The sequence below is a fragment of the Aotus nancymaae genome, unplaced genomic scaffold, assembly GCF_030222135.1.
Source record: "Aotus nancymaae isolate 86718 unplaced genomic scaffold, 86718_ANA_hifiasm-v0.15.2.pri h1tg000007l, whole genome shotgun sequence".
Classification (NCBI taxonomy): Eukaryota; Metazoa; Chordata; class Mammalia; order Primates; family Aotidae; genus Aotus; species Aotus nancymaae.
In genome coordinates, this window is record NW_026988418.1 from 5179946 (window position 1) to 5198913 (window position 18968).

At 50.2% G+C, this 18968-nt stretch overlaps 1 protein-coding gene across 2 annotated transcripts in view; it reads right to left on the minus strand.

The window, feature by feature from the left end:
- The window catches only part of HIVEP3 (HIVEP zinc finger 3), a 404917-nt gene that overhangs the window by 223190 nt on the left and 162759 nt on the right, over window positions 1–18968 (minus strand). The gene's annotated exons all lie outside the window — the stretch shown is intronic.

The window sequence follows — 18968 nt, forward strand, 5'->3', positions numbered from 1 at the left end:
CTAAGCATTTCACTGACTGATTCCTTCTTGCTGCTGAAAGGTGTTCAGCCAAGGAGTGATGGGCCACTGGGTAATTAAGAAAGGCCCCTCGGACTGCCATGGCGGAGGGCAGTCTGGCAAGGAGGGGGCAGAAGTCAAGAGACCAGAGAGGAGGTGACTGCAGCTCTCTAATGGAGCGGAGGGCTGGGCAGGTGGGGTGGGCAGCAGGGAGTCCAGCCAGAGATTCAGGAGCAGGACCCACAGCAGCCGGCCCCAGGGCAGGAAGGCAGACGAGGGTAGGGGCAGAACAGAGAAAAATATCCACTGAGATGGGTCGCTGCTTAATGCCACCTGGTGAGACGTGATCTAGAGAGGAAGGGCAGGTTCAGGACTGTGGTCTGCAGCAGTGAAAATGCTGAAATGAGGAATTGGGTTTTTGGAGTGTTAAGAGGCTGCTTGCAGGGTGTTCAGGGTGTTGTCTGTGGAGTACAATGTCTGCGACACCAAGCACATCATCTCTTCTTCAGCGCTGAGATAGTGCCCCACCAGCATGCGCTGGCAATAACCCCACCAGTAGCAAATCGTTTGCAAGTACCACGACTTCTTTCAAGTAATTTTTGTGCTTCAACACGTGTCTTCAACAACCCTTTGCAGAAGGCACTATAATTATCATCTCCATTTCACAGATGAGAAACCTGAGGCTCAGAGAGGTGGAGTCATCTTGCCCAACAAATTATCAACAAAGCAGAAACTGGAGTCAGTTGCGATTAGTTTCTATCGAGCGCCTGCTGTTTGGGAGATCTAGGTGAGGGCAGTGGAACCGTGTCGGATACACAGCATGCATGTTAACACTTGCTCTGATGGTGATGATGGTGTAGAAGATGACAATGATGAAGGTGACAGGGATCAGGATGCACTTCTCACATCTGACTGAGTCCATTTGGCAATGCTAGGAGGAGGGGATGAGTCCCCCTTGACTACAGGGAAAAGGAACCACGATGATGTGGGAGCTTGTGGCAGTGTGAGGGCTGAGCCCAGGTCACAGAGGTCAACGTCACCCAGAGCTCATCCACTGCTCTAAAATAGAACCATCCAGGCCCTGCTCACTCCCTTCCCCCAAATTAGCAGCTTCCTATCACTCTGCCTTTCTCCCCTGTGGCTGGCATGCTGGAACTATGTCTCCAGCCTGGAGATTTGGGACCCAGGCATTGCCGGGGAATGAAACCCTGCTCTCCTCCTCCACCAGCACAGGCAAACTCCATGACAGGCGGATGGAGGATATCTGCCTGCTCCCTGGCCACCCACGTGCTATCTAAATTCACCGCCAGACAAAGCCGCCTCTCGATCTTGGCGCCTCCCTCCCTCCCTGCCATTCATGCACTGAGAGATTGCATTTCCAGTAAGTGGAGGCTGGAGAGAGAAGCAAGCAAGCAGGAGGGTGGGGGGCGGGGGGAAGAAGGAAGAGGAGAGGAAAAGACAAGAACACTGAATCAGGCCCGAGAATTAGCCCCACCGTCAAAGCGACAACTCATTAAAAAAAATGATTTGTGGGCGTGCGGGGGAGACACCACCTCTGAAGAGCCACCTTTTCCATGCTCAATGAGGCAGCATCTGCAGCCAGTGCCCGCCCAGGGTGTCTGGGAGCCGATGGTTATCATAATAGCTCTTCACGCTCCCACTTAGGAAGCAATCTGGAGAGTTCCAACACTCTGATCCCTCCCCGCTTTTAGAAGCAAGGAGTGCCAGGGCTTCAGGCTTCCACGGCAGTCGTTTTGGGGGAAATGAACAAGAATCCAACATTTAGTTTCCAGTTGCATCCCCCATGGTGTTCAGATCTCTCCCTCCTGCAGAGCCTTGGCAGGTGCATTCTCTGTCCATGAGAAAACAGGCCACTCCCTTGACAAGCCACAGATGCTCAGCTCCCCGTAGAAGGTGTTGAGGGGCCAAGAAGGGTGGGATCCTGGGGCTGCCAAGGCTCCCTGGCTTCAGGAGAAGGGAGGTAGGGACACTGCTCCCTCAATTCCTTCTCCCACAGAAAACAGGCTGCCCAGGTCACCACAGCAGGGGTCTTGAGAAAATTAGCCTTCCTGAGCCCTGGCTTTGTCGTCTGTGAACTGAGAGGGCTGCACCACATGCCATCCTTCCATGCCCCAGATACAGGGTGAGCATTTACTGTGGGCAGACACAGGCCAAGAAACCAGGGGATGCATTTCTGGCTTCCTTCGGCAAACTTTCACTGCCTTCCAGACCCTGTACTGGATGTCTGAGGGTTACGGCACAGAGAGGATCACCTGTGTGTCCTTCAATGGCTCAGAGCCCCAAGGAAGAAACAGATGGAGAGCAGAGGCCACATCATGACCAGGACAGCATGGTGGCCCATCAGAGGGATGTGTCCTGAAGGAAGTGTTGAAGGACCAGGAGGAGTTCTGGCTCTTTCTGTATCCAGAGAAGCTAACATGGTTGGCCAGAGAACTATGTTCACCCCAGGGCTGACTCTTCAGGCTCCAGCCACTACCCATCCCTTCTTAGACCCTGGTGCCTACTACTCCCGCTCCACCTCCAGGCACCAGCCACAAATAATGTTCGAGGCCTCCTCCGCCCTTTCCTTTATCTGCTGAGAATCATGGCCCCTCATTCCCAGCTCACCAGTGGGAGTGCCCATTATGAACACAGATTTTGGATCTGATTCGCCTTGGTCTGAAGCCCAGCTGAGCCACTTACAAGCTACATGGGCTCAGAAAAGCTGCTTACTGTATCTCAGCCTGGTTTCCTCATCTGAAAAGTGGAGTGAGCAGTACTCCAGGCAGGGTTGTCTGGGGGACCGGTTAATACTGTGTGTGTAGGCGGGTACTCGACTTCTACTCCTGCAGTTCCCACTGCCCGCAGTGCCTCCAACCCCCTGCAGTCCCATTTTTTTGTGTCCGACTGTGGTCATCCTTCATATCTCAGATGAGACCTCTATCTCTGCTGAAGGGTCCCAGAGTGTGTTGCCAAAGGGCTGAGCATACCCCTGTCATTGGGTTTAGTGTCCTGGGCTACCATGGCCCATGGAATCATCTGTTGTCCCACTAGCTGCTAAATACCTGAGAAAGACTCTTATTTGCAGTAACTCATTTGCTCCTTAGCATCTTCAGTTTACAGATGAAGAAATAGAGGCTCAGAGAAGAGAAATGACTTGCCAAGGTCACAAGGTTAATTAAACAGAAGGTGGGGTGGGGAACTCAGTCTAGCATTTTTGTGTAAAAACTGCGTTTTAACAAGGGTCATCAACCCAAGGCCTTGGTGACGATGAGGACCTCAGGCTCATGACAAAACTGGGCGGGGAGATATTTTTGGAAAGGAAGATTTTAATGGGGAAATGGCTTAGAGGTTTGTGAGGCTCCGAGGTCCTAAAATATAGCAGGTGTCACTTAACCTGTTCTGGCACATCCCCCATGCCAGGCCCTCTGCTGGGGCCTTTCCTACACCTGTTCTGTTCTGTGTCACTGAAATCCTGAAGAAGGATATGGATCTATGCCCTATCTATAGAGGACCATGAAGCTCAGCCATGTCATTTGTCCAAGGCCACAGCTGGTAACCCTGAAACTCAAATTCGGCATTGGCCACCCTTGGGAGACCAGGGTCCTCTTCCATCCTGCTCTGGCCAGGCCTGTAGGGCCAATGGGAGGGACACCTCATGTGGAGAGGGCCTGCCCCAGGCCTTGGCCTCTAGGAAGGATGAGCGGCAAGCAGTGTCTCTGGAGACACACGCACATGCTGCTGGGTCTCACAGACTCTGGCCAAGCCCTCAGACTGTGCAGAAATCATAAGCGCTGTCGCTGAACCAGTCCTCAGAAATCACTAAAGGCCTGGGTTCCCCAATCCAAGTGGCGGCCTCAGCACTGAGCCGTGGGGTAATGGTGCGTCTTCTCAGCGCATCAATTCCACTTGGAGATGTAGGGGAAAAAACAATTTAAAAATTTCTAAAGTAAATTCTGATGTATGCTAGAGAAGATTACAAAATGCATGAGAATATTTAAAACTCAAAGAGATTCACTGACTCTTCTCTGTGGAAAAGCTTAAGAAGTTTTGAGCTAATCCAATCCTCCCACAAAGCAGAAAGATACTGGAGTCCGAGGTGTCAGGTGACTTGCTCAAGGTCCCACGGTCAGTCAGCTTACAGGACCTGGACTCTGGCTTGGAAACCAGTGGCCTGTGGTCAGAAAGCCTGGATTCCAGTCCAAGCTCTGCTGCTGTGTAACTGCTGCTTTGGCTTGACCAATTCCTTTCCTCATGCCTCAGTTTCCTCATCAGTAAAATGGGGCAAGAGTCTTGACAGAATGTGAGTGAATGCTATATGGATTCCTCAGCCCGCCATAAATGCCAGCCTCCCTGTCCATCTCTCTCGCTACAAACAGGTTAAAGAAACCAGTGGAGAGAAAACTCCCACATCAGCACTCAGATCCCCAAGAGGGTAGATTCTAAAATCTTTTCTCCATTGGTAATGAACCATGGCTCCATTAGACCACAACATTTCACGTAGTTTCTCAAATCCATCATCCATATGAAGATATTGTGCTTGGAATCATCTCACAGTCACCGGAAGGCTGAATCTCCTCAGCCACCCACTGCTTCTTGCAGAGGAAACAGAAATGTCTGAAAATAGAACATGAATCGATGCCCCCAACTTGCTGCCGCAAAGTGTGGCAATGCCCGAGGAGCCCGCACCGCCTCTACCCCTGCACAGCCCCAGACGGCTGGGGGTTTCCAGGCAGCCTGGAGTAGGATTTCGACATCTCAAGCTGGAGGTCACGTGCACAGAGCAGCCGGTGGCAAACGGGGAACTCCAGGAAGCCAGGCTGTTTCAGAGAAGCACTTGGAGCCGGAGAGCATTTAGGCAGGAGCCGAGTGAGGTCGGAGGGCAGGTGGCAGTCATAGGCCTGACTTGCCAGAGAGGGAGGCCCAGTCTCAGTGGGTCACTCCTTCCAGGAGCAGAGGAACAGTGCGACAGCCCAGTGGTGGCCAAGTGACTGCCCGCTGAGCACTAGGCACCCGAACTCTCTCTGCAGATGAGAACACCGAGGCTCAGGGAGGGTGAGTAATGTGCCCCCAGGAGTTACCCAGCTCAGCAGAGAAAGAGTTGGGGTTGCCCCCACCCCCTCTCCCTCTCTTGGAAGGAAGTCTTGGCTTCCTCGGGCCCTCCTTCCACTCCACCCGCTGTACCCACCCACCTAACATCCACCAAGCACGTCTCCACCCCGGACTCTCAGTATCATCTCGTCAGCTTGCAGATAACCCTGTAAGACAGGCAGGGTAATCATGCCACTTCACAGATGAGAAAAACCAAGGCTGTCAGAGACCATGTGACTTGTTTAAGGCCAAGGCTCAAGTGCAGGCCATCTGGCTCACATCCCAGTGTGCTTCGGAAGAGAGCACTAGTAACAGCACCGTGGCCATGACCCTCCTGCATGACAGCAATGCAGCATTTCCAAAGTGTTCTCACTGCCACCCTAGCACCCGGCCACGAACAGCTCTTTCCTACCCACAACCACGGCATAACCAGGAAGTCGTCTATTCCCATTTCAGAAGTGAGAAAATGGGATCAGAGAGTTGGAATAACTTGCCTAAAGTCACACAGCTAAGAAGTGGCAGATCCAGGACTCAAACTTAAGTCCTCCAGTTCTCCCCATACTCAACCTACCCATCCACATTGCTGGCCACTGTATGGGATGGAGATGTGGGCAGTGGCAATAGTGTGGCCACCACCGATGCTCTGGGCCCTAAGGTCCTGCACCTCTTTTCTCTGATGACCACTCAGCCTCCAAGGCCATCTAAAAGCAGCTTATTGCAAGGCCTACTGGGGGCTGGGCAGCCAGAGAGTGGATGAGTTCATGTAGGTGGGACAGGAAACCCCTGGCCTCTCTGCAGCTCTGCCATTGCCTATACACAGCTGCACCTTGCAAACCTGGTGTGATTGGGAAAGGCGGGATCAGACACAGGGAAGCCCAAAGGTTCTAGAATGTCACTGCTCCCTTGCTTTTCTCTCCAGTGCCATCAGGGCAAGCCCATGGCGGCAGTTTTGGGTGCAAAGCATGGGGAAGAAGGTAAAAACTACCATGTACAGAGAGGCTAACTCTGGGGCATGTGCCCTTTATATTTATTCTACAAACGTATAATAAACATCCACCACTGCACAGGCCCTGGCTAGGAGCTCTCACACTTCCTCCTTCACTCATCCTGACAACCAACATGTGGGAGGCCCCCACTCTGTGCCCACCACCATGGCAGGCAAGCAAAACAGGGACGGGAGCACTGCATAAGGAGATTGCAGTCATGGGTCCTAGCCCTGACTGTCATTCATCCACAGATGTGTGACCCGGGCAACCCCTGCCCTCAGTGAGCAGAAGCATGGCTGGGGAGGACAGCCAGGCCTATATAAGGCAGGGAGGAACAGGGACAGCTGGCAGGGGGCGGGGCTCAGCCTCCTGTGTCTGGCTAGAGGCTGCTGCTTTTCTGTACTCTCATGAGACTCACCCAGAGAGGGCAGCGCAGGAAGAGAGGAGTGATTTCCTGGACTCCCACCATGTGCCAGCCGTGGCCAAACATTTTCACACGTGGTATCTTGTCTAATTTCTGTGATAACCAAATGAGGTAAAAACAGGCTCAAAGAAGAGAAATGACCTGCCCCAGATCACACAGCTAGAGCAGGGAGAAACTGCGGTAGCAACACAGATCTGTTTGCCTTCAAATGAGGAGGGTGAGCTGCCCCTTCCCTTTTCTTCTCCTGGGTCCCCTAGCACCTTCCCCTCTTTGTCTTACTCCTCCGCTCAGCTAGAACGTGTGAGACAGCACTGGGGGAGCAACGGAACCAAGAGGCAGGAGGAGAGGAGCCCACCTGCTTCCCACCCTTGCATTCTCCCAGCAGGGCTTGGGTCCCAAACTGTCTTTCCATGGTGGGAGGTGCTCTCCCGCAGAGTCCTGATCCATCGCCACTCTCCCACCCACCCTGTCTCGGTGACTAATGGGCCCTGCCACTGACTAAGCTGCCCTCACAGGGCGCACAGTGGAAACAAACCCAGGTTCCTTCCTCTTTAATCCTCACCCCCATCCTTGGCCTGGGGTCTCTGGCCAGGCCCTGTGTTACATAGAGAGGCAACCCGTGATATAGGTGAGTCACGCTGAGGCTGCAGCCACCTGGATCTGCTGCCCTATCCATCTGATTTCCCATGGGGCGTCGGGATGAGAGGGGTCTGTGGAAACATGAATTTTCATTTCAGACTCAACCACTGATTCTGTGACCTCGTGTCCATTGCTTCACCTATCTGAGCAGCCCAAACATCCTCATTTGTTAAACACAGGGCTGTTTTGAAAACTAGAAGCCATCCTATCTGCAGGATGCCAGACACATAGTGGGTACTCAGCAAATCTGAGCTTTTCCCTTCAACTGTCTAAGATGGACTGAGGGCTGAAGGCCAGGGCATTTGTTTACATTGGTTTTCCAATGAAATGAAATGCATTCCTATTCTTGACTTGATTTGTGGCAAGATAATGCTTTTTAGAATTGATTTTGACTTGCAGTTTATCCCTGAATTCTATACCATTGTGAATTGGACCCTGAATATATCTAGCCTCTGCAGCCAGAAGTTCCATGTGGGGCTGGTACCAAATCTTATCCACCCATCCATCCGTCCAACCATCCACCCACCCACCCACCCATCCGTCCGTCCATCCTCCACCCACCCACCCACCCACCCGTCCGTCCGTCCATCCTCCACCCACCCACCCACCCGTCCGTCTGTCCATCCATCCACCCACCTACCCACCCGTCCGTCCATCCATCCATCCACCCACCCACCCACCCATCCATCTGTCTATCCATCCGCCCATCTTTTCTTCCATTCTTCCATCTGACTGTCCAACCCTCTATCCATCCATCTGTCCATTACTCCATCCATCCATCCATTCATTCATTCGTCCACTCATCCACTCAGTGATTGAATCCCCAGCATATGCCAGCCACAGCAAGGGCACCAAACAAAAAAGAGCTTGAACAGCTTCTGCATACTCCACTGCTGTTGACTCAGACACACACCACAGGCAGCTAATAATTACTTTCCATTGGTCGGATGAGGAGAGGAAGAGCAGCACTGCCTCCCTTCCAGCATCTGGCTTGCTCGACATTGCCTTTCTCTGTTCCACATGCGAGGACCCTGGTGACTGTCTTTCTTGTGAATAATTATTCCTTCGTGAACAGAGTATTCCCCATACGAGCAGAGGTTTTCACTAAGGTACAGATCCCTATGTGCACATGTTGAAACTGCCTGCCTCGTAGTTTTAATGGGGATTTGGGGCCTGTGTGGGGCTTGCAGTTGATTGCCCTCTCTCTACTCTGCCCTCTGGGTCAGCACAAGCCTTTACACACAGGACACACTTCCCCCTTTAGCTTGTCTCCCTCTGTCACATGATCTTGATCCATTTTCACCATCGCTCCCCTCACTGTCTAGAATTTGCAGTTTGTGTTTGTTTGAGAAGCTCAGGGTAGTGAGGAGTGCAGTCTCTAAATCCAGGCCCCTAGGTTTCATAGCCATCATTCTAACTGTGTGACCTAGAAGAGCTGTTGAACATCTCTGTGTCTGTTTCATGTCTGTAAAATGGGGATCAGTAACAGAACCGATTTCATGAGGGTGTTGCGAGGATTAAATGAGATCATGTTGTTTTTCTAAAGGTTGGCAGTACCACGTCATGAGGGGGTATTGCTACCTGTAAGTGGATATTAGGCGATGTTCCAAAGGCCGCAGTGGAGTATGGGGAGAGTGCCACTGACAGCACGAGGCAGGAACCAGAAGTACTAAATCTAGCAACATGCCACACAGCCTGCACGACAAAGAACGTTCCCCTCAGAATACCAACTGCACCCCCATTGAGAATTTCTGTGAAAAGGGCCTCAGCAGATAAGGTAGACACTCACCAACTATGAGCTGGGCATCATGTAAGCTTCGTAAGTAAAGGAAAGGACCTTGTTTGTCTCTTTCAGTGCTACCAAATCCCCAGCACTTAACCTGACATCGGGCAGACACTAGGTGAATGAATGAATGAGTGAATGAATGAATGAATGTTACATGTTCAGTCAATGACTGGTGAGTAGCTGTTTGGCGAAACATGTCAATTCTAATCACTACTGGTGTTTGCTATGCAGTTCCAAACCACAGGATAAGGAGATGGTGGGGGAACAGCTGCCTCTTTCTGAGACCACTGGAGATAATGCTCAGGGGCTTGTCATTTGTCCTTCACTGGTGAATACTGTCTGACTCATAAAAGCTTCTCTCTTCTCCCTGACTAGAATGTAGCGGTAGGATCTGCCTCTCTTCCCTCTCTGATCGTGGGTACAGGGGACCTGGTCCTTAGCAGGCTCAGCAGATTTGTGAGTGGTTGCATTTTTCTCCTCCTCCCTGAATGCCTGCAATCAGGCACCTTGCGTACGTGTGAACAAACCTGGTCAAACAGAGTCATTGGGAAAGGGAAGGGAAACTGGGGAGGGAGGGACTCCCTGGATATTCTGAGAAGAGGATTCACCAGAAAACTCAATTTCTATCCTTGTCAAAAATTCTTCCATCCTTAGTCACCACACCTCGTTGGTAACACATAGAATCTTTCCCTATTGACTTGAGCTCAGAGGCCGGCCAGCCTTTTAAAATTTATGTCACTGAACTTTTGCTTAGTGCCTGCTGCATGCAGTGTAAGAGGTGAATCAAACTAGCTCCTTCATGCTGGAGGTGCCAGTCTCTGGGGAGACGGCCGTGATCAGGGTGTGCTAGCCAGATGGGAGACTTGGGAGATTCTGTCAAATGGGGTTGAGAGTTGCTGACATTCCTCAGAAGCTATATGGGGTTAAATGTCTAACGGAAGCTCATGTTCTTGATTTAGCTGGATTTTCTTGTTTGATTTGCTTTTGTTTTTCTGGAAATTCTTCTCAATCAATGTATTGATCAGTGAGATTCCAGCTAAGCCTGGTTTTATAGGGTGGGCTCATTCAAGGGGTGAACAAGAAGACAGTTCACCTTCTCATGTAGCTTACATTCCAACACATATAGATCTAACCTGCCAGGTGCTTCCCAAGTGCTGAGAAGCAAACCGAGCCTTGTTTGAGGATAACAGGAGTGGAAGGCAGGGGAAAGGGGAAAGGGGAAAGGGTGGGAGAGGAAGATCTCTTATAAGGTGCCCTGTGAACGGAGGCCTGAGGAAGTTAAGAACCCAGTGGCATGGATCTCAGAAGAGCTTGGATGTCAGCCAGTCTCAGGACTGTGGTTCTGGAAGGTGCAAGTTCCAGCCAGAACCTGGGAGTCCAAGCACTACCAAGGGAGGGAGATGGTTCCTTTCCCTTAGTTTCTTCTCTGTGGACTTTGGGCCCAATGACTCAGAGACAGCGACTTTCTTTAAGCCTCTCACAACCCTCATACTCAAGACATTTCTCCTTTCTCTAACTGAAGTCTGTCGTGTCCTTGCTCACCCCACTGAGCAGGTGGAGCACAGGAGGTCCCCACCCCCACAGATCACATGGTGAAAAAGCAGCCCTGAGGCAGGAGGACACTGAAAGATGTCCCTCAGGGAGCTCCAGGGACATCCCCCAAAGCCGTCCCCGTAAGCCAAAAGGGCTTTAGTCTCATGTTTGACCTTTAAAAGCCATTCATGTATAAAATTCTGCTTCACAATCTATGCATATATCTACCCATGTGGTAAAAGAGACAAGTATTCAATTCTTCACCTGAAAGATGGGCCAGGTTTATGCTATGGATCCACTAGGCCTCTGGCACTCTGCCCAGACCCCACGGACAAGGGCATCCACAGTCGAGAGCACAGGACGGAGGATACCCCTGTACCGGGATTATAATCACGACTTGCTATAGACACATCACGTGTCTTTCCTTGACAGAGGGAGGGTCCCTGATACTCTTTGGTCCCCTTTCCAGGCAGCTGATGTCTCTGAAGACCCCAGTGAAGGGTAGGATGACGTGGATGATAAAAGCCTGAACTGGAGCAAGGTTGTGGCGTGGGAATATGGGAAGTATGTCTGGCCAAAGGCTCCCCTCTTTCCACTGCAGGGAATATAATGCATCCCCTCGGCAAAGAGGCCTGTGAAAGTGGACACGGCTGTCTCACAGGCCTCCTTGCCGAGGCTTCAGGGCCTGTCAGTGGCTCTTGGGAGATGTGGCCCCTAATCCCGATACTCAGCATCAATATTCCTCAATCAGTATCTGTTGAATGAATAAATGAAGAAATGGTCAACAAATGAATGGCTAAGTCACAAAGCACCGGCGGCCGGTCCCTGTCCGAGATGGTTCCGGGGCACTTCTGGCCCTAATCATGTGTTCTGCAGTGGCTCCACCATCCTTCTGACCCACTCTGAAGCAATCATTTGATGCACTGCCTGCTGACCCCATGGTTTCCCTCTGTGGCTAATGCAGTAAAAAGAGCCATAGATTATAAACCACTAATTGTATTTAGAGGGAAAAAAAAAATCTTCCATAAAAACAACAGTAATCATGGGTACCCAATGCCTGGGCCTCTACTAATCACTTCACATTTATTGTCTGTTTACTTCTCACGCCAACTTTCTATCAACCCCGTTTGCTTCAGATTAGAAACCGAGGGCGTTGCAAGGTGAATGTTTGCTGGGGAAATGGGACTGGCTGTGAAGTCCTCTCTCTTTTTTCTCCACTTGACTGCAGGAAGAAAGGGCAATGGAGACTTGATCCCCTTCCCATTTCAACTTCCTGGTCACATTCCTTCCAATAAGAAGAGTCTAAGGCACTTAGTGTTATTTATTTACGCCCATGAGCATGGGCCACAAGAGCTTCTGTCCAGAGAAGCTACACAAGGGGATGGCAGGTCTGGATTGGGCTTTGGTGGCTCCTGACTCAGGGCACTTGTCCCTAGGCTGCTGTGACCTATGAGTGGTCTGGTGTGGGGAGACACATGCCCTGGGGTGATGGCACTGAGCTAAGCCATTCTGTCCAGGTCTGCAGCCCCCATCTCTTGTCATTTCCTTGCACTCCAGCCTGACCTCCTGGCCTCACTTTTGCATGCACAGAGGGCTGGAAGTGCTTGGAAATTAATGGGCCCCACTATCCCAGGCCTGGGCCAGCTCTCAGCTAACAGCTGCTGGGTGCAGGGTATAAATGCCCTGGTTCTCTCGTAGATGCACAGAGTAAGGAATGAGTAAGTCAGGAGGGCCAGCTTGTGTCCTGGTATAACACCATCACCCCCAGCTCGAGGAGCCACGGGTCAGGGAGCTTGCTAAGTCCAAGATGCGAAATCACTCCTTGGTCCTACAAAGTGGACGCTATGATTCCCATTTTGCAGATGAGGAAACTGAGGATTCCCATCTGCAAGAGGCAGCAGCAGGATGGGAATTCAGGTCTGTCAGATTTAAAGGCCAAACACCTGCTGTAGGAGAGTGGCAGGGGAGAGGGCAAGATAAGAAGCTAAGCACCAATATGTAGACCTTCAGGCTAGGAAGAAGGGGAGGGGACACTGGGCCAGCACAGCCATTTTATCCTGAGAACATGTTGGGGCTCGTAAGGACCTAAAGAGGGGTGCTGCAGGGCACCCCCAGCTCCTGACCAACCCTGCCAACTCTCACTGTGTGTCCATGGCAGTGCCAGTCACCCAGGACCTAGTCTGGCAGCTGCCCACCTCCAAGGCTACTGGCAGGGGGATGAGGAAAGGGGAAGGAATCAAATTTTTTCCGATGATAAAAATAGTACATACTACATGTACCCCAAAACCTAAAATGCAATAAAAAAAATAGTACATACTGTGAACATTTCAGAAAGTATAAAAAGAAAATTAAAATGACTTACAATCCTATCCTAGAGAGGGCCACCATTCACACTTGAGTGTCCTTTCTGGTAGACCTTTTTCTAGATACATAGGCAGTTTGATTTTATTTTTCACATCTATCAGCTATATCACTCTTTTCTTTTATTGATATATTATCAGTATCTTTCAAGTCATTGAATGTACACCTATGTCACCATCTTTAATAGCTGCATAGTATTGCGCTGTGTAGATGGCTCTTATTTTATGTAAACCAACTTTACTGATAGACTATTGCTGGTTTTACAGTAAACAATGCTGCAATGAGCATCTTTAAAATAGTGTCTTTCTGGGTTCAACTAGAATATGGATCAAAAGGCTTAAAAAGATACCATTCCCTTTGACCCAGTGATTCCAATGGGAAGCGTTCGCTGGTCTTAAGGCAGTAATCAGATGGAAGAAGGCCACCAGCATGGATGATCCAGAGAATCCAGAGAACAGGGACCAGGCAGCAATGAAGGATCCTCCATTCTTGAGTTAAGGCCAGGGCAGGCACACGGTTCCTATAGAAACGTTATTTGTCTTTCAGTTCCAAGTGCCTGGCAGGGATGAGGCACCCCATAAATGAAAGGTGAGACTGGCCACAAATGGAAGGTGTGAACCCCATCCGAAGTCACAGCCAGGACTTTCCACAAGCTGGATTGGTGCTACAACTCTGGAATACTGGCTTTAGCTTCCTCTGGGTGAGGAACTTGTCCCTCTCTTGTTCATCCTCATTATTCTCCCTCAGCTTCAGGGAGAGTAAATGAAGAAGCCAGGGGCTAGGCAGGTGACCAGAAACCCTAGTTTTACGGAAAAATGACATATCAAAGCCGCATTATCTTTGTTTTGTTCATGACCATGGAGAATTCATTCCCCCATCTCTGCCCCACCTTCCTCAACTATTGAATGGGAAACTGTGGTCCACTCACCTGCACAAAGCAATCAGGGGGTAGCAGTGTGAACACAGACTTTGGAATAACACTATCATCATTGTCATCGCCATCACAGCAACAATAAGGGCAGTTAACATTTACTCAGCCCTTGTGACCTGTCAGGTACTGTTCTAAGTGCTAGGGCTATGCTAATCTTCATGCCAGCTCTGTGGTGTTGACACCATCACAGTCACCATTGTATGATGGAGACAGGAGGCTCAGAGAGGTCACCCAGCTGGCTTGCCGAATTGTTGGGGTCTGAGCTTAGCAGCCTTCTTCTAAGTCACAGATGCGGCGTCCTTTGGGCTGCCTATTTGGCCTCTTTGGTGCTTGCGTTTCCTTGTCTGGAAAATGGAGATACCACTTTCCATCTCATGGCTTCAAGGAATCTCAGGGGAGCAGTGCACACAGGAGGACCACCACTCACTGGGCTCAGAGTGTGGTGTGCTTTCCACAAGCATCTGAGGCAGGTGCTGTAAGTGAGGACTGCTTGCTGCCCACACAAGGATGATCTGCCCCCAGTCAATACACACTCATCCCTCTCTTGTCCACCCTGGTTAGAGACAGAACAAGGGGTGCCTATTTTCAATCATGACAGGGACTCCTTCCAACCCTCCAATAGGCTGCAGACAGTGAATGTCACCCACTGGAAGAATAAAGGTGTAAAAAGATATGATGGGTATAAAAAGAGGTTTGTTTGAAATTTGTGACCTCACACTTGGCACTCCTTGTAGGGATGGGTCACCCTCTGGCATCCATGACCATTTACCATGAGCCCCTCTCACTTCCCCTGGGTGGGTTTCAGCAAAGGCAAAAAATGCATATGATTCTTGACCTGAGGGTTTCTTCCAGGCTTCAAAGGCTCTGGATTCTCTGAAACCTTAGAAAAAATTGTGAGTGTGCGTGTGTGTGTGTGTGTGTGTGCGCACGTGATGGAGAGAGAGAAAGAAACAGAGAGAATGAGAATAATTCTAGAGGGAGGGCCTATAAGCTGTTAAGCTGTTAACATAGTTTCACTGGGGTTCCTTCATTCCTAAGAAAATTTAGAAATGCTATGACAGAGGGTTTTCCCTGTGAAATGTCATTGCATAGATCAGTTGTGTGCTCTCTGGCGTGAAATTCCCCCACGCCCCTACCCCATGGAACAGAGCTCACCTGGGGCTCACATAGCCCTAACTAACTTAAGTCTTCATTAGCTATGTCATCTAGGATAAGACATCTTGCCTTTCTAGCCCCTGTTCTTCCCATCTGCAAAACGAAGAAGCTGGACTTGTGAGTGTCTTCAGCATGTTTTCTACAGAGCTCCAAGGCCACAGTGGAGAGTGGGGGCCTTGGGAGTGGAATGTGTGTGGGAGTCACCTCTGTCCAACCACAGCAGCTCTAACTCTCAGAGAACCTGCATGAAATGTTACATGAGTAATGGCTCTGTAGCCTAAAGCCAAAATGGAAACCAAACCCTGGCCTAGCTGATCACTTGGTTCCTTTCTGGCTTGTGAGGTCTGAGCCCCAAGCAGCACGAAGCTGCTCTGGTTCTGTAATCCTTACAGGTGGTGGAGACTCCTGGTTAAGAGCCAGAACCTAGGCAGAATCCCGGCTCTGCCACTCATTAAGCGCCATGACCTCAAGCACGTTGCCTAAACTCTCGAGCCTGCTTCCTCTTCTACAAACTGCACGCACCTACCCCATAGGGTCTCTGTGACGATTAAACAAATTAATAAACCTACAATACCTCGCCAGATCCACGGCAAGCACTTATAAGTGTTAGCAGCTATTTTCTGTCCCAACTTCTAACACGAGCCCACAAATGTGGAAGGTCATCAACAAATGGCAGTTAAATAAACGAGGGAGTGAAAGAATGAATGACTGGAGTCCAAAATTCCATTAATGGGTTCTCTAAGTGAGCCCACTCAAAGTATTAGTCCAAGGCTTCTTAAGCTCCAGGGTGTGCGTGGATCATCTGGGAACCCTGCATCAAGACAGAATCGGATTCAGCAGGTCTGGGCTGGGGCTGGGCCTTGGCGTTTCCACATTCCCAGGTGAGGCCGTCACTGCTGAGCTGAGTAGCTGGGCCTTGGTCCATCGCCACTCATGCTCAGTAGCTTGTGGGCTTCCCACCTACAGTTACCAAACCACTCAAGACCCTTGGAAACCTCTGTAGATTGGGCACTCTTTATCACCTACTGAGCTACCAAGCCCAGTGCACTCTTTTTTTTTTTTTTTTTTTGGAATTGGAGTCTCACTCTGTTTCCCAGGTTGGAGTGCAGTGGCACAATCTCAGCTCACTGCAACCTCTGCCTCTGGGGTTCGAGTGATTCTCCTGCCTCAGTCTCCCAAGTAGCTAGGATTACTGGAGTGTACCACCACGCCAGGCTAATTTTGTAGTTTTAGTAGAGATAGGGTTGCACCATGTTGGTCAGGCTGGTCCCAAACTCCTGACCTCAAGTGATCCACCTGCCTCAGCCTCCCAAAGTGCTGGGATTACAGGTGTGAGCCACCGTGCCGCACTCAGCCCCCAGTGCACTCCTGTACTAGGTTCTTAAGAACGGACAAGGGCATCCATGTGAAACCCCAAGTTCATGTCTAGGCTGTACCACCCAATGACCAGGCAAGTCCCTGGCTTCTCTGGGGCTCGGTGTCTTCATTTGTAAAGTGAGATCAGCAACACCCTCTCTGCCCAGCCAGTAGAACTACTCTGAGGATAAAAAGTGACAACAGATGGGACTGTGCAGGGGCCAGGGGTCATGATTAACTGGCAGGCTTCAGTTCCAACTTCTCATCTTCACCCTTTGAATTTGTCCCCTGAGGGAAACTGACAAGCATTTTTTTGCATAATGGCATGGAAGGGAAGAGGAGAGGAAGTCAGCCTGCTAAATTTAGCAGGTGCTTACGCCCCCTCACCCAGGGCTCAGCCCACGCATTTCACCATGAGTAGGTGCCTTGCTATATTTAACTTCTGCCTGCACCTTCCCCTTGAGCTCTGACACCGAAAGCCCCAGGAGGATGTGGTGAGGAGGGAAGGGAAGTTCACAAATGAGCAGGGTTGACATCACATGAGGCCCCACCTGCACCTTCAGGTGTGTGTTCTTCAGCCTCTGCCTGTCCTTCTCTTGGAGCTTGAGACTCATCCAGCCAAAGTGCGACCAGAGACACCACTACCCTTTGGGACAACAGCACTGAGTGGTGGCCAAGGGACCATGAGAAGCCCAGCAGAAGTCATGGCGAGGCAGGAGAGTGTCTAATGCTTTCTGCAGGCATGGCACTAGGCCCATTTGCACAAGTGACTAAATTCAATCCACACAAAAGCATCACATAGACGGTATCATACTTGGGCTACCAGTGGGCAAGTGGAGGCCCAAAGTGAAAGCTTTGTCCAAAGCCTGTGATGGTGGAAGGTCCGGGCCAGTTCTCTAACGTGATCCTGTTCATACCATTCGTCTCCAATGTGATCCTGTTCATACCATTCGTCTCCAATGTGATCCTGTTCATATCGTTGTCTTCTCACTCCACTTCCTTTATAGACAGCTGCTGGGGAGGTGACGGGTTCAAGTCTTACCTATGTCATCACTCGGGGCTGTGACTTTGAGGTAGTCCCTCTCCTTCTCTGGTTCCTCACTGTAAAACAAGTGCATTGGACTGCCTTTCTGTTTGATTTCTGAATATCTTCTTGATGACATCAGAATCCAATGGTCAGAGGAAGTGAGAATGAATCCCAGATGACTGACTTTCAAAACCGCAGGGTGACCTCTGCGTTGTGGCTCCCTGGTCAGCACACACGGAGTCTGTCTCTGCAATAGCTCCTCACCCTTCTGGGGAGCTGTCATGGAAGGCCTCTGTGCCAAGCAGCTCAGCAGGCTCTGGGTGGACTGAGATGAACCGCAGACCTAGGCCTGGGTCCACCTTCAAATAGGGGAAGAAGGCCGAGAAGACTGCAGCTCTGACGACGATGCGGTCAGTGTGGCAACGGAGATCCCATGGGGTACAGAGGCTGGTGCCTAACCCAGCCTGGAGGGGATGCGGGAAAGACCCAGTGGGAGGCAGACAAAACACATCCATTCTCAAAGTATGGTTTTTGGACCTGGAGCATCAGCGTCATCTGGGAACTTCCTAAAAATGCAAATACCTGGGCCTGCCTCAGACCTACGGAACCAGCAGTCTGTGTTTTAACAAGCCCAAGCCCTCCAGGTGATTTTGAGGCACTCTCAGTTTGAGAACCCTTGATTTAAGGCAAGCCTTAGAAGGCAGCAAAACCTTGAACCCTCAGCTCTCTGGCTTCTATTCAAAGCTTGGCTAGGAAAAGTGACAATTCAGGAAAGTGTTCTAAATGATCTGATGTCCCTTCTCTCTGCTGGACAATCTGAGTGCTCCCTTTACAAAGTGTTAGGCTCAGGGAAGGATGCACATCTGGACCTGGCTGCTAGCCTGGCTGCTGCTCCACTGGCTACGTCGCTGCGTTTTACTGAGCGTGGCTTTTACTGAGTGTGGCTACAGCCGTGGGAAGACTGTCTCTGAGTTGCTATAAAATGGTTGTATTCTATCAAGTTACACAAAGTTCCTTCTATAAAAACTCATGTGAGAACAATGGCAGGTAACTTGGCAAAGACTTTCTAAAAATGACAAGACCCAGTGTTGGTGAGAGCATAGGGGAAAAGACACAGTCACACAGTTCTGGTAAGTATGGAAATTTATACTGCTTTTCTGGAGAAATACCTGTCAAAAGTTTTTTTTGTTTGTTTGTTTTTGTTTTTTTTTTAACGTGCATCCCCTTGACCTAAGGAAATAATCATGACGCACTTTGGACTTTGGGAGGCCAAGGCAGGAGGATCACTTGAGGTCAGGAGTTCAAGACCAGCCTGGCCAACATGGTGAAACCCCATCTCTACTAAAAACACAAAAATTAGCCGGGCACGGTGGCATGCATCTATAATCCCAGCTACTTGGAACACTGAGGCAGGAGAATCACTTGGACCCAGGAGGCAGAGGTTACAGTGAGCTGAGATCACATCATTGCACTCCAGCCTGGGTGACAAGAGCAAAACTCAGTCTCAAAAAAAAATAAATAATGGAAACAACAGAAGTGTTTATTATAAGGGGCTGTTTAATAGGTGGCCATTCATTTTCATTCATTCAGGTATTTACTGAGCAGGCACCACATGCCAGGCAGAGTATTAGACACTAGGCACACAGCAGGAGGTGAATGAATGAACAAAATCTCTGTCCTCT